The sequence below is a fragment of the Lissotriton vulgaris genome, chromosome 6 (genome assembly GCF_964263255.1).
Source record: "Lissotriton vulgaris chromosome 6, aLisVul1.2, whole genome shotgun sequence".
NCBI lineage: Eukaryota > Metazoa > Chordata > Amphibia > Caudata > Salamandridae > Lissotriton > Lissotriton vulgaris.
In genome coordinates, this window is record NC_141694.1 from 107,549,554 (window position 1) to 107,563,220 (window position 13,667).

The 13,667-nt window shown below is 45.1% G+C and overlaps 1 protein-coding gene across 2 annotated transcripts in view; it reads right to left on the bottom strand.

The window, feature by feature from the left end:
* The window catches only part of LRFN2 (leucine rich repeat and fibronectin type III domain containing 2), a 1,526,854-nt gene that overhangs the window by 1,218,522 nt on the left and 294,665 nt on the right, over nucleotides 1–13,667 (bottom strand). For both annotated transcript variants that reach the window (XM_086926065.1, XM_086926064.1), the window contains exon 2: nucleotides 7,304–7,500. The gene's annotated coding sequence lies outside the window, so the exon portion shown is untranslated. The remainder of the gene's footprint in view (nucleotides 1–7,303; nucleotides 7,501–13,667) is intronic.

Genomic DNA, 13,667 nt, shown 5'->3' on the forward strand with positions numbered 1-13,667 from the left:
CTCTTCACAGAACCTTACCAACTCTCCCATACTGTATCCAAACAGATCACAGAAATCAAAAGCAGGCTCCATTCTGGCGGACGTTCTGGAGAAAAGATTACACAGGGAACCTAGGGGCCTGAGCTAACACAGGAGTACACAATTCACAAAGGATTCAGCAAGCTCTCTACCCCAGAGAACTCACACTCACTTGCCTAGTGCCACACACCATTCATTCACACACAACCCCCCCCTCGGACTGGTAAGGCAGTTTCTACCACCCCTGATTCCTCAACCTGACCACACATGACACAGGTACCAAACTCTGGGCGCGGGGCAGGGGAACAAATGTACTGGACACAATTGCACAATGATACCTTTTGGAGAAGAAAATAATGGAACTTCAAAAACAATAATCCCCTAAAATGTGGTCATCTAAAATGCAGAGTTCTGTGGTGTGGCCTGCCGCCACTGTGGTACAACGCAAACACAAATCCTCATCCTCACCGCTGCGTCCAATGTTAGAAACGGGACCCTGGCTGGCCAAGACTCGCGTCGAGGTCAGTCAGGGATCACCATTCCTAAGGTCAGGGCAAGGGAGTTACACGCCAAGATAACCCCAGCTCACCCTCTAGGTAACGTGGCGCGAGCAGCAAGGCTAAACTTGGAGGCGATATGAGTTAAGCATTTGCGCATGCACCCCAGCAACAACACCCAAGGCCCACCACAAAGGAAACTCCACACAAGGTTATATAAAAAATAGCCTTTGTATTACAATAAACACATTAGATAAAAACACACACTTTACAATGTGCCTGGGGCACGGGCAGAATTTACAGGGGATATTTACAAGACAGGGCCACCTGGACCACTGTCAGGAATCAGAAGTAACACTTTTAGAAATAGCACTTAGAATGTAAATTACTGTAGTACAAAAATAGCACACAACCAGTAATCACTGGTAACCAGGACCTCACTAGCACCACCTGTACTAGGGAGAAAATAACCACCTAAGCATCACAATACCTGTAGGGGTGTAAGAACATAACACATGATGCAATGCCTAACATTCATTCAGAGGTGTAAGGAGGGAAAACACATGATGCATCAACAATACATTCAGAGGTGCATAACAATAACAATTGCGCCAAACTCACAAGTCACCACCTGTGACTGTCCCTGTGTCCCAATGTCAGGGCCTAAACGTGGCAGTTGCCCACAAAGTGCTGGGCAACTGGTGCAGGGAAAGTTAGGGCAACGTTGGAGCCTCTCGGGCTCAAGAACCACCACTGTGGCACTGATGAGCCTCTCTGGGCTCTAAAACAACGAACTGGCACCCTGAGCCTCTCAGAGCTCGCAAAGCAGCTGTGGGCGCAAGAACCTCTCTGGGCTCTGAAATGAAGGTGGCACTCCTGGAGCCTCTCTGGGCTCCAAATAACTGGGACGCCTGAGCCTCTTGTGGGCAGGAAACAAAAATGCCCTCTGGGCCTCCCAGGGCTCGTCCCCACTTTGCCCCCTGATGGAGCCTCTCAAGCTCGGGTGATATGCCCCCGCGATCTAGGGGCCCCGCTCTGGGAACTCTGTTTGGCAGGAGGGCCCCTCGGGCTTCTACACACCCTGGACCACGCACTGGGGGGGGGTGCGGGCACCGGCAATGTGCCCCGACGCCTCCCCCTCCTCCCGAACCCTCGCGCCTCCCACTCACCGGGTCTCTGCAGGAAGGTGCTGGGGCTCTCTCCACACCGGGGAGCTCCACTCTGCTCCCGGTCGTGCTGCAGCGGCTCTTGGGCTCTCCCTTGGTCCCGGGAGCCCCGAGTAGACAGGCGCCGCTCTCCCTCTTCGTGCACCGGATCCCGGGGTCGGCTCCCGGCAGCTTCCGGCTTCCTCCTTCCTGTCCCGGGCCGGCAGCCAATCAGAGCGCGGCCCGGGGAAGGTCACGTGATGTCCCGCAGGCCCGCCCCCGGCCTGCCTGACTTCCTGGTCGCGGCCGGGCGGCAACAGCGGGGACAATCTAGCGGGCAATGCCGGGTGGGCACCGGCGCCTTTAAAGGGACAATAAACGAGGTGGGCACTCGTAGATTCAAATAAAGGGGCACAGCCCAAAAAGGCAATAACCACAGCCACAGGTGCGGCGAGGGCAGCCGCGAACCGGCGGCAACACGCAGGGCGGCCCCTGCTTTCCCCACGCAAAATGCGGGGCGGGGAAGCGCGATCGACAAATGAACAGGCAATTGCCGGGTGGGCACCGGCCTCCAGCAGACCACGCGCTCCCAAGCGCCAGGGGCCTCAATAACGCGCTCCCAGCGCTATAAGCAAAGGAAAAGCGCTCTCAAGCGCTAGAGGGCACTCAGTTCAGTCACAAAGTCCCTGTAGGCAGGCAGGGGGGCAAGGCTGGGCCCAGAGCCAGCACACTGGGTCTCCAGGCAGGGAGACTCTCCAAGTGGCGGTCCTCTGGGCCAGCGGCAGCAGCAACAGCCCCCTCAGGATCCTGGAAGAGAACAACTTCTGTGGGGACACAGCCCCATTTTTATACACCAAATCCTTTGTTCTGGCACAGGGTGGGGCAGACCCAGTCGCAGCTGGTCCTTGAGTACCCTTGATGGCCCAACCACCCCTTTCTTTCACTGGCAGGGCTAGGGAAATGAGTCACACCACAGTGGGGCGGAGCCAGCATTGTGTGGGGAAAACCCAGCCCATCCAGGACACAGGTACACTCCTCCCACACATCACTCATGCTAATCTCCCACTCACCACCGGGCAGACCCATCCAGCCTTCCTGGAGCCAGGCTCACCAGCCTGCTCCAGCCAATCACACGCCAGGCATATTTTACACTAATATGCCAACTCCGGGAAATGGCATTTCTACATATGACACACTCATGCAACATACACCATTGCGAAGCATTCACTCTCACGAGTTCACACATATCAGATTCGAACCTGTACACCCCACGCATCAGGAACTACCAGGGACACATACATTCCCCATGCATTCCTATGGGAGGGCAGGCCTATCTCATCACATGCACTCAGAGTGCGCACGCACTTTCCACTGGGACACAGTGAAAGTGCGCAGAACCCAAAAATCACCATCACCAGGTCACCATTACAAGCAAAAAGTCTAGGGGTGAACCTGCCATAAGGGCCAAGTCCAACATTTGACCTTTGCTGTAAGGGCCGAGGGAGAGTTGCATTACGGCAAGTCACATTTGCAGGTCAGAAAACACATCACACTGTCGTAAAAGTTCAAGTGCAAAATGTGGAAGCAGTTTAGGGACTGACAGAGCGACACCCATCAATGGCAAACAAGAGGTTTCTTTAGGAAGAAAACATTAATTCTCTAGAACTTCAGAACAAGGCTGAATCCTAGGAGCTACGATGGAACTTAGCTGTTTGTGGAGGAACATTGGGTGGGCTGTTGCAGGACTCACTACAACATCCGGCAGTGTCATAATCCTGACTAGATGAATGGGACTAGTATGGATCTTGTGCAACTGGCACAACAGTTGCCTTCTTGTGGTGGGAAATGTCTCATAAGAGACTGGACGCCAGATTTACGATTCTTTCTGCAATGTAAGGCTGCAAGGGAACTGACTCTGCTGCATACCCTGAAAGCGGTACAAAAGGTGGTGGTGATAAACGGAGCATCTGAATCAATCAAACACTCACACCCAGTCAAAAGTTCTGGGTTTAATCCATCACGGTTCTTTAGCCCACTCTGCCACCCCAGTTCAGACATGGCTATATGCAAATCCGTCTGACCCTGTGCCTCATGGGAACAGTCAAGCCCGAACTGCCAAGCCATGTCTTCCCTGGACCGGAAACAAGCTTCCGAGTACCGGTTTCTGACATTCCAGTCGTCTTCAGCCCGGCTTGCTTGAATCCAGTGGCAAAGTGAGCAAGGGACTCCCTTCTGAGCATACCCTGCCACACTTATGGCGGCCAAAAGCGGTACAAAAGGGGGTGGTGATGGACGGAGCATCTGAATCAATCAAACACTCACACCCAGTCAAAATATCTGGGTTTAATCCATCACCGTTCTTTAGCCCACTCTGCCACCCCAGTTCAGACATGGCTATATGTAAATCAGTCTGACCCTGTGCCTCATGGGAACAGTCCAGCCCGAACTGCCAAGCTATGTCTTCCCTGGACCGGAAACAAGCTTCCAAGGACCGGTTTCTGACATTCCAGTCGTCTTCAGCCCGGCTTGCTTGAATCCAGTGGCAAAGTGGACTTGGTCATTAATAGTGCCAAATCGCATACCATGTCAGTGGGTTGTCCCAAAAGCAAAGAAAAAACGTTCTTCTGTGGCAGTGAAGTTATCTCCGGTGTAAAGGTTTTCACCTACTTAGGTGTAGTGTTTGACCAAAGGGGAACCTGGGGACCGCAGCTAACCTCCAAGGCAAATGCGGTTAGAAGTTCTGCTTCCGCAGTCTTGGGGTTCGCAAAAAGACTTGGGGGGGAAACCCACAGAGGCTATTCTGGCCATTTACAAAGCCAAATCAGTTTCTATAGCACGATATGGGGCAGCAATTTGGGGATACACAAAAACAGACTGCATCCAAGTGGAAGAAAATTAATTCCTACGATCATTGTTTGGTTTGCCCCATCAAACAGCGACTTATCCCCTACACCTTGAATTAGGGGTGGGATTTATCACTGATATGCTAAAAGTAGCACCCATTATGTTATGGATAAAACTCTGGTTAAACCAGAACCTTAGTCTGAACCATAAAATCATTAAAGACTGTATGAAACTAGATCACGTGAGGGATATCCAGTGGTTGTCATATGTAGAGAATGTGGCTGCAAAGCTAGGACGCCCTGAGATTTTTGGAAGACCAGAATCCCTATGTAAAGAAGATCTAGTATGGGTGAAGACCAATTTCATCAGGCACTGTGTCACGGAGCGAGAGGCGGAGGAACTGGGCAAACTCTCAGTGAGGAGTTATGTAATGATAACTACAACTCCTGAGATGGCGCCCTATTTGTCAGTGGTAACAAACTTTTTCCATAGATGGTTACTGACAAAATTCCGTTTCAATCAAATACATACGGTCTTATGGGATATGAAAATTTGGTGTAAGTTAGAGGATTCTACCCCATGTAAATGTGATGATAAGTCTGTTCAGGATACTGCACATTTTCTATTTTTTTGCCCTTGGTATTCTGAACCCCGGAAGCGATATGTCAAACCTTTGCTGAAAGAGATGAGTTTTTCTCAGTATAAACCTGCACTGCTATTTTTGTTAATGTTGGAAACCCCTGTCATTATGTATTATATTGCTAGTTTTTTGACAGCTGCTGTAAGAATTAGGAGATTAAGATTGGACTTTTAATGCTGTAAAACATTCTTTTTAAAACTGTATTTTGTACATGAATTATCGATTGTGGGGTTTTGTATGGAAAGGGAACCGTGCAATAGTTTTCCTCAATTTCAATTCAAAATAGTCTTTATTCGATATGTTTCAATCATAAAAGACAATTTACAGTTTAAAAAAAAGAAATTGTTGTTTTTAGAACCCCACTCCCTGCCCCACAATGAAACAAAATCCACATTGAATTAATTTAGTCCAAAAGTTAAAAAGAAAAATGAATAAATACAACCCTTAAACATCATATTAACATTTTTACATATTAACAGTTAAAAATTATTAAAAAGAAGCAAAATTTCAAACACTCACACCCAGTCAAAATATCTGGGTTTAATCCATCACAGTTTTTTAGCCCACTCTGCCACCCCAGTTCGGACATGGCTATATGCAAATCAGTCTGACCCTGTGCCTCATGGGAACAGTCCAGCCCGAACTGCCAAGCCATGTTTTCCTGGACAGGAAACAAGCTTCTGAGAACCGGTTTCTGGCATTCCAGCCGTCTTCAGCCCGGCTTGCTTGAATCCAGTGGCAAAGTGAGCAAGGGACTCATGTCTGAGCATACCCTGCCACACTTATGGCAGCCAAAAGCGGTACGAAAGGGGGTGGTAATGGACGGAGCATCTGAATCAATTAAACACTCACACCCAGTCAAAAGATCTGGGTTTAATCCATCACCGTTCTTTAGCCCACTCTGCCACCCCAGTTCAGACATGGCTATATGCAAATTAGTCTGACCAACAAATGCACCATATCTACTAAGATATGGTGCATGCCTCCACTCTCCCAGTGCTGGTGCACTTATCTCACCCTAGCACCAATACACGCACTCTTGCGCCACAACGTAAGTGTGCCTGCATTGAGGTTAGGACTGTTTTTGTGTAGGAACTGAAACTTTCCTACTCAAAACAGTCATCAGAGGTGCATTCCTCCAGATGATGTAAGAAGGAGCAATGAAGGTATTTCTCCTCGTTCGGCTTCTCTTAGATAGGCACACCATTTTGGTGCAAACTCAAGTTTAAAGACTTTAGTAAATCTGGATATGGGTCAAAAGCAATAAGTGAATGAATGGAAACAACCATGCTCCACCAACGGGATGCATCCCCGACGCACAGTAACACAAGGCAGCTCTATGTGTTGTATTGCGTTGCATTGGTTTTTTACTACTCCACCAGACAAATCTGGCTTTGCGTGGCTTAGTAATTCCTGAAAAGTTTGCATTAAGGCGCATCATAAAAGGGGCACGACCCAGTGATAAAATATTACTAATTTTGGGCCTGACTTCTTAGGGTCTGATTCACAACGATGACTTACACTTTTAGAGTCACTTACATTTTTGAGGAAGTGTATTACTTTTGGCTATTCACAAAAAAAAAACAACAGTTAGTCCAGTACCACTCATGGCGCAGCAACACCCTTCCATAAACAATATAAAAAAATAGTACATAACTATAATTTAACAATAATGTTTAATAAAATATAGCTATATTAAAATTCAATGTCATCAATCCTCTACATCCCTCTAAATAATTATAAAGAATTACAACTTTTTTTTCTTTGAGTGAGAAATTTAAACTTCAGAAATATAATAGTCATGTGATATAATATTTTTCCATTAATTAATATATTTATTTCAAAGTTAAGTTATTAGTGCTGTAGCTTTTCAAATATTGTGTTCTATATTTAACTAACTAAATATATAAAATGAATTTCATATTTTAGTTAAATTTATTTTTCAAATGTTCCCTCTAGTATAGGATGCCTCCACAGTCGGGGCGGAGATCCCCACATAGTAAAGTAAATGAAATAGTGGTGCAATTTGCATCCCACATTTAACCCTGTTTCGAGTATGAAGGGGTGTGGTTACCCAAATCTAATTAGTGGCCATTTCATCTTCAGGTTCTCAAAAGTACTAGATCCAATGTTAAAAAATAAAACTACTGCACACCTACCTTTCGATATAGTGGCTGCTCAGTAGCTTTCCTTCTGTCCAATGTGCTTTAGCGCCTTTGAAAATATCCCCAAATAAGTTACATTCAATCCACTTAAGGTAGAAACTCTACCCGTTAACTGCACTTATAGAGAATAACAATCATCTGGTCACAGTTGAGAGGAAAGTCTGTTTCCAAGTGCCCCATCGCTCCAAAACCTGAAATGAAAAGAGCGATAAATTCTAAAAAGATGTCTTACATATTTTTCTATATAAATTTAACAAATTAAGCAAAGCTTAGCACATGGAGGTAAACATTAGAAGAATGTTAGAATATCTTGGCACTGCAATCTTCAATTTTTCAAACAACACAAATTCTTCATAGTTCATTCAAATATAAAAACTACTGTTTAAAATAAGTGGATCTGCAGTTTAATAACTTTGCACTAATGTAAAAATGTCAAGTTAAAAATGAGACATAATGTTTAATAGCATGATAGCAAATGCTTATAATGTGACATCCTGACTTAATTTTGAAACATAACACAATCCAAAGGTATACCAATTAAAACACAAATTACATTTAAATACATCTAATGTCAAGGTAATATAAACATGGGATTCCCAAAGGTTGACTTATGCTCCCAACTGTTACTGAAGTTTTATATATAAAAACATAACTTTTATACAAAAATGATCTACATAATATGAATGTTCAACATTCTGAGTGATGAACATGTCTCCCCTCCTCTGAGGGGGTGCCATGGTAATGACAACTCCAAAAACATTTGGACAATTCCAAATCCAGATTGGCTGGGTGAGGTCATTAGTTCTGAAGACTCCTTACAATGTTTTATACTACTCCAATGAACCTAATGCCGCACCTCTAGGCAACAAAGGGAATATTTTCCTGTACTGGCTAACAATTAGTAGCCCCATCATAGGCTGCTGTTGGGGACATAAAGCCTGCGTGAAATTCTGAATATAGAGCCCAATGCTCATATTATGTGCAGCTCCCCAGGAGCCGCCCCCCCCCCCCTTCTCTTGAAATATTCTTCCCCTTGATCATGTGCCCTGGGTGAAGCTAAATGATGTATTTATGGTTTGTATTTAATAAATGTCTGGCATTCTTCCAGAAATGCGATTTCTCTCTAAATCTAAGAGCTGGAGAATATGGTAATTCATATTTTGAGTGATAGCTTTAGAAGTGAAAAGTATTATTGAAAATCTAATGACAGATTCAGGTTCATTCAATGAATGAAAACTCATGACATAAAGTGATTTCCACTTCCCACTAGAAGCACTATATAAACAATTGTAAGCTACCATTTCAGTTATGCATTCAGGAGTGAAGAATTACAACTAAATATCCCACACTGGTGCCTCACTCTGTGACTCTTCTCTTTTTTCTCTACCACATATTAACTCATTCATGACCAGGTCCCAGCTTATGTATCCATAATGTGCTATCTTTTTCTCCAGCATAAGCTGCCTTGTCTGCCTAGCCTGCCAGTCTGTCTTGTAGTACATTGCATATGTCTCTGGGGCTTGATTAGCAGGCCCCAGAGACCACAGAGTGAAGATAAAAAGGAAACAAAGAAAAACCCCAGGGTTCACGAGTTCAACACTATGATTAGTGTGGCTCACTGGTTAGAGCAGGCAGACCCTGAAGCAGAGGTCAGACCCGGGACCAGGGTTCAATTCCCGACGCGGCAGGGTGTTGAGCTCAAATGTCCACGGACTCGATAATTCTCGCTTCGGTGCCTGACCTAATCATGGGTTCACACTCTGCAACCCTGGGCATTAAGCTTGCTTAATCTCCACAACGGCCCCCCCGCGGCGGGATGCCTGGCTTTCACCTTGGGGATGCCCTGTAAGGGCTATCTCACAGGGAAAAACCAGGACGGGTTCCCAAGGCAAGCGTGGAGATACCCCTTCGGGGGTCGATTCTGGCGCTATATAAGAAATATAATAATAATAATAATATAATAGTGCATAACACAGAGAGAATTCCTCTCACTACCTGTACTGGCAATTTCCTTCGAACCAATCACCTTCCTTACACCTAAAACTCTGACTCCTCTCGCTGTATATAGAAGTGTACACCTAAAAGATCCTGACAGCCACCATACCAGCTGCAGCCCAGGAAGCAAATTATAGGGCTGCATGGAATTGCAAGTTCCATCCCAAAATAGGGTTTGTGGCCCCATTCCCACTAAATTCCCACAACAGTGCTCGGAACCAACTGAAAGTAGTACTCAATACACATTGCTTGTTTTTCAAGACGGAGCAAGTGGCCTGTAAAATACCACTATTGAAAATGTGCCCTTTCTGCAGCGTCACCGCAATTGTTGTACCCATTTTTGCTGGCCATGGGTTTCTGTGAACTTTACCTCTGCTAATCAGCGGTAAAGTACTTGTGCCCTCCCTTTTAAACATGTCAACATTGGTATACATCTGAATAAGTACCTTTGATTAACTTTTAAATCCTTAGTATTCGGTACTTCGTGCAGGGGTACTAGGGCTGGTCTATTAAATGCTACTTGTGGGATGTAGCTCTAACTGTACCACCCACTACATTAGCACTGTAAATATATCTCCAGGCCTGCCTTTGCGACCTAAACATGCAGTTTAAAAAACCGTTTCAATCAAACAAACCAAACTTTTTGCCAGGCCATTTTAATACTAATAAGTCTCCCTTAAGTTAAGCCCTAAATGCCCATAGGGGTGGCTACATGATATTGTTAAATTACGATCTGTTTATTTAATCTTTTACAGGTCCTGACAGTGGAAAACCTCCAAAGTCATTTTTCACTATGGTATGGCAAGGCTGGCTTTCCCATAGGCTAATACTGGTTTACACTATTACATTTAACAAGTTCTAAATTCTCTTTAGAAGTAGCTAGAAAATAACTCAAGGACTCATTTTAACAGTAATTTAAAATACAACTTAATGGTCAAGTCAGATTTTACATTACTATTTTGAAAATGGTACTTTTAGAAAGTTCTTACTTTCCAGTCAAAAATCAAAAGGCTTTCCTGCTAGTGTCCAGTTGTCCCTTGGCCACGATGGATTCCCTGTGGTGAGATGTATAATGCTTCCAGACAGTGGACTTGGGGCTTTGTGTGAGGGAAGGGAGATTCCTTCCTTGAAAGGTTGGCCTGGGGGCTGTGCCCAGCCCCTTCCGGAACTTCACAAGGCTGAATACCTGGTCACAGGCAGGTAAAGCTCACACTTCGGCCTGCCTCCCCTTTGTCTTCCTTTTCAAGCTGGAACCTACCCAGAGGGAGGGAAGGAATTGACCAGAGCTGGTTTAGTGGGCGGACAAAGGAATTCCCTCCACCACAATCTAGCACTGAGTCTAAAAGTGGCAGACCCATAACCACTCATCAGAACACCCCTGGACCTGTGAAGAATCAGAAGAACTGCCCTGCTGTCTGAAGCACCTGAAGGAATTCTAGACCTGCTAGCTTTCAACCCAGGACCCCATAAGTGACTGCAGCGGTCAGCTGGCTCACCTCCTATTTGAGCGCAGGGAAAAAACAACTGCTCAGCTAACCAGTACCAATTGAACCTCCTGTCCCCAAACTGCAAGAAGTGGGACTTAGAAACTTTTTGCCACATTTCTGACTGGAGAACGGATGGAGGCTGGGCTCACCGTTGAAGCTGTAATGATCAATGTTGAGTCGCTGATCAACCTCAGCTTGGTGGATTGCCTCCCTGAAGGAAATATGACTTCCAGAAAGTTTTCTATGTCCGAATGGACTTTATCAATACCAGTGCAATCAGTGTTGAGGCCTTCCCAGGCATGGACTTCAGATTTTGTCCACTCTGAGCATTCTTGCCTTTGTCGATGACTGCACCGGGATCCTACTCTTCAGCAACTCACCATCATAGAGGCCTGCTTCAGATTCATTCTGCAGCTTGCCCTGCTGATGGTTCATCAACAACCACTTTTCCTGCAAAATGTTCTTTCTCAAAATGTAAAGTTTACAGTTCCCACCATGATCAGCCTGGTCCCTGTAAACAACCCGTGCTCCATTGAGGTCAGCCTTAAAAATGTACTTTAACTAGATATGTGACAAGTTAACTACGGTTTCTGCTGTGTGCTGTTTGGTGCTATTTTCTTATTCAAAATGTAAGCATTCATATCTCTATTACAGTTATTGAATGTTTGTTGTTTTGTTGTCATTTTATTGGTTAAAACATTCTCTATTCTAAATGTACTTAGGATTTTTCTTGTGTTGTATTTCCACTTTACTACTGATGGAGTGCTGCATAAATACTTTCCACATTGCCTCTAAGTACAAGCTGACTACTTTGTGCCATGCTACTGGAGTGCTAAGCACAGGCAGACAAGGAATATGATTATAATTTTAGGTGAGGCTTCCCTTCCTTCAATTTACTGTCCAATGTCTTACAGCCGCATAGGTACATGGACAAGCATATGTGAGTTTAATGTTTTATTTGTGTGTGACCTAAACAGGAGTCCACTGAACCTATCCGTAATTGCAAAACCAAAAGATCTGGGGAGAAGCAAAGAAACATAAGCTGTTATCTATTTCAGTAGTAACAAACTAAGCAGCTTGAACTAGGTCCATTCATTGTTCAGTGGGCCCTGAAGATCTCATTTCATGCCTTGAACCCCAGAAGCAGCTGCAGCTTAGATCCCTGTCGGTGGGAGGCTCGGGAGAGGATAGGAAAGAGTTGCCGGAAGCTGAAGCTGGTAACTGCCTGCCAACAGGACTTAGGTTGAAATGGGGCTTTACACATTCGAGCACTTGATATACTGGCATGTCAGGGTGTTGTACATATCTTTTCAATGTGGGTTGTGGCATCATAATGGTGCTGTATAGACTTTGGCAAATTACATATATCCGTTTCAAGTATGCTTTACACACTGATACAATCACGTATTGCTTTTACATTAATTGAATGAGTTGCAAAATGTTCAAAGGGAAATAGTCTATAATCCTGTGTAATGTGCGAACTGTTGGCGTACATGCTGGCCAAACAAGCCCATTAACTAAGGCAATGTTATCTGAAGCATTAAGAGATGGGTTTAAGTGCCTTGGAATATAGTTTAAGGTCAATTGTTCTGCATTGATTAGGTAAAAACAATCTTTTGCCTGGGTGTCTTTTCTTTTAGGTATATCATGCACAGATGCAGAAGGGTTGTAAGGCCTATGCTAACTGCCTGGCATACATTTGATAGCCCAGCATGTTGACCTGCCATATTCACCATCATATTATTTGCAGTACAAACGTTTTTATGGAATCATAGCTGGCAAACGCACAGATGGGTGCATCATATCTGGCACAAAAGTGAAAAGAGAAGGTTCATGTCTTGGCATAACACTTTATATGAACATTTACTCAGTGGAGAGCACCTTACAAGTGAGAGGCAGCCTTTTTGTATGGCACACGTGTTTGCCTGCTTTTTATTGTCTTATTGTTTTCACCTGGCATACACTGTCTTATTAGGAACATACACTCATTTCTGCTTTCTAGAAAAATTGCCCCTATTTACTCTGACATGCCCGAAGTTGTATTCAAGGGGCACACTTATGAAGAGGTCATGAAGTGTAGCACTACAAGCCACCTTGCTGCTCTCTGTTACAGGACAAGGACAGGCAAAGGCGCTGACTGCCTGAGTTCCTCGTTCATTCTTGCTTTTTTCCCTAACACTGTCCCAGTTTCAGCAGCTTTCGAAGAGCCCTTAACCTCGAATGACCCCACAGTGCAAATGTCATTGTCTCTATAGACTTCCTTGCTGCATACTAGGTTTGATGTGACCTTCATTTGCTTTCCCAATGTTGTAGTTTAAATAGTTGAACCCTCCCTCACGCCTGGCCAAGCAGCAGTTAGTAGTTTGGAGAGCAGTGACTGCATCCAGAAGTGATGCTTCCTCTTCTTCAAGTGAAGGTTAAACCGACTGGTCTGCAGCAGATGAAGCCCCTTCATGACATTGACTGATCGCTCTGACCTTCATTGACCCTGTTCTTTGGGTTGAATAATCGTGAAGATCTCTATGAGTGAGACGAAGCATGGATGCTGTCCTGAAAGAAGCAAAAAGGACAGCCCTGCCACCTGCTGTTATTCTCTGTTCCATCCTCGGGCTCCAGGTCATATCTGAGTGACAAAAGCAAGGATTTTCGTTTAAGGCATCCTCTGGAGAATACACCTGCCAGGTGGCATGCAAACTACCCGAGCTGTGCATTCTGGGAGGATGGCAAGAGCTGACCTTCCTATAGTCACCTGAGAAGGCAAGCTACCTCAAAATTGTTGGATTGACATATGAGCTCTTCAGATGTAATGCCACCTGGCTGAAGGCTGCCCAGCTCCACAGGCAAATATAAGTTCGAGCATCCCTTCCACTAAGGTC